Source organism: Muntiacus reevesi, chromosome 3, assembly GCF_963930625.1.
Source record: "Muntiacus reevesi chromosome 3, mMunRee1.1, whole genome shotgun sequence".
Classification (NCBI taxonomy): Eukaryota; Metazoa; Chordata; class Mammalia; order Artiodactyla; family Cervidae; genus Muntiacus; species Muntiacus reevesi.
In genome coordinates, this window is record NC_089251.1 from 158,867,626 (window position 1) to 158,870,114 (window position 2,489).

At 39.5% G+C, this 2,489-nt stretch overlaps 1 non-coding gene across 1 annotated transcript; it reads right to left on the reverse strand.

Annotated features, from left to right (window-relative positions):
* Nucleotides 1–2,125: 2,125 nt before the first annotated feature.
* LOC136165739 (U6 spliceosomal RNA) lies at nucleotides 2,126–2,227 on the reverse strand. Its single transcript, XR_010662731.1, has one exon. It is a non-coding gene; the product is annotated as a U6 spliceosomal RNA (small nuclear RNA).
* Nucleotides 2,228–2,489: the final 262 nt, after the last annotated feature.

Here is a 2,489-nt window from a genome sequence, read left to right on the forward strand (position 1 = left end):
TGAAGTCCAGCGCATCAGTTTTTCTTTTCATGGACTGCTTTTAGTGTGGTAGCTAAAAAACTCCTTGCCAAAGTGAGGCCACCTAGCTTTCCTCCTGTGTTCCCTTTTAGAAGTTCTATAGGCTTGCCTTTCACTTTGGGAGGCTGCCAAGGTGGTGGAGTGGTGAAGAATCTGGAGACACTGTTAAAAGACTGAGGAGACAAATCAGAAACAGGGAGGAAGTATTTGCAAAAACAAATCTGAGGGGGGGCTTCCCAAGAACCCCCGCAGGCCTCGAATCAGATGATTACACTGTGGCTCTTGGATATGAGTTTAATATACGATGATCGACGTTCCAATATACCAACACTGAATGACTGGAATTTAAAGTTAAAACACAGGCATCCTTGCATCACTTCCGGTCCTAAAGGAGAAGAAGTCAGTCTTCAACCTGTAATTGTGATATTGGCTCTGGGGTTTTGCAAATGCTCTTCATGAGGAAGAGGAAGTGCCTCTCCATTCCCAGTTTGCTGAGAGATTTTATGTCACTGGTACAGAACTTGTTCAAATCATTTGTCTGTGCCAGCGGATTTCTTAGCCTGTTAATACGGTGGTTTACACTTACTGACTTTTGACTATTGATTTAGCTTTGCATATTTGGAAATTCTACTTGGTCATGGTGTTTTATTTCTTTTTATACATGGCTGGATTGGGTTTGCTAATATTTTGTTGAGAATTTTTGAGTATATGTTCATGAGAGAGATTATCCTGTACATTTTTTTTTTTTTTTTTAAGGGAGAACATATTTTGGTCTTTGCTGTCAGGGTGATACTGCTAGCCTCATAAAATGAGTTGGCAAATATTTCTTCCTCATCTATTTTCTTGGAGAGATTGTATAAAATTTTGTGCTAATTCTTACTTCGAAAGAAAAGAAAGAAAGTGAAGTCACTCAGTCGTGTCCGACTTTTTGCAACCCCATGAACTGTAGCCCGCCAGATTCCCCCGACCATGGAATTTTCCAGGCAAGAATACTGGAGTGGGTTGACATTTCCTTCTCCAGGGGATCTTCCCGACCCAGGGATTGAACCTGGGTCTCCTACATTGTAGACAGATGCTTTACCATCTGAGCCACCAGGGAAATCCAATTCTTACTTAAATGTTAGATAAAATTACCTTGTGAAATCATCTGGGACTGGGTATTTCTAAATTCAATTTCTTTCCTGGTTTTAAGACTTCTGAGGTTAAGAAGGTTATCTTTCTCACCTTAGCTGAGTCTTGGTACTTTGTGGGTTTGAGAAATGACTCCATTGTGATTAGAGAACAAATTCTGTATAATTTCAGTTTTAAACAATTTGCTTACATTTCAATTTTTGTTTTGCTTTTTCTGTTTCTCATTCCTCTATTTTTCTTTTCTTGACTTCCTTTTGATTATCTCAGCATATTTTAAAATACCATTTTTATTTATTTATAACATTTTTGATCATCTCATTCTATGTAGTTTTCTTAGTGGCTGTTCTAGATATTAAGATATATTTAAGTTACTTAGTGTGGCCTCCTTAACATCTTAGCACTTTGAGTGAAATATTGAATGTTTACTCCCATTTAGGTCCTTTAATTCCTACTGCTTTTAAAATAAAATTGTCTTACGTATTTCCTCTGCACACATGGAACACTACATCAGATAGTGTTATAATGTTTGCTTCAGCCATCGAATCTAATTTAAGAATCTCATGAGAAGGATAGTCTACTATTTTTACCCAATGAATTACTCTGCTACAGCTGCCATAACAAAACCCCACAGGTCGGGCAGCTTAAAGAACAGAAGTTCATTTCTCACGGTTCCGGAGGCTGGAGGCCAAGATCAAAGCCCCAGCAGCCTGGGGTCCTGGTGAGAGATCTCTTCCTGGAGTGCAGAGAGCTGTCCTCACGTGGCCCTTCCTTGGTGTGAGAGCAGCCTGGTGTCCCTTCCACTTCCCAAGGAACACTAGTCTTCTTGGACTAGGGCCCCATCCTTAGGTAACCTTACTTACTTTTTAAAAGGCTCTGTCTCCAGACATGTCACATAGACAGTTAAGGCTTCAACACAAGGATCTGGGGGGAACATAACTCAGTCCATGACACTTAACCGCTTTATTTCCTTTCTGGAAAGAATACTGAACACCTCGTGAATTTATGCATCATCTTGTGCAGGAGCCATGCTGACCTTCTCTGCATTGTTCCAGTTTTAATACCTGTGTTGCCAGAGCGATTCTTCCAGTGCTTTCTTGAATCCTTAGACAATTCTTGTTGATTGAGTCTGTCTCTCACCATAGAATCTGTTTCTCACGTAGATTTTTTCCCCTTTATGATACAGATCACTTTTGAAAGCAAGTTATTAGTACTAATAACATCTCTTTGTCTTAGCTGACTGAATCTCAACATGTCCTTAAAACATTACAACTATACCACTCTAGAGAAACCAGCTGGTAATATGTAGGCTGAAAATCAGATAACAGCATGACAGCAATATT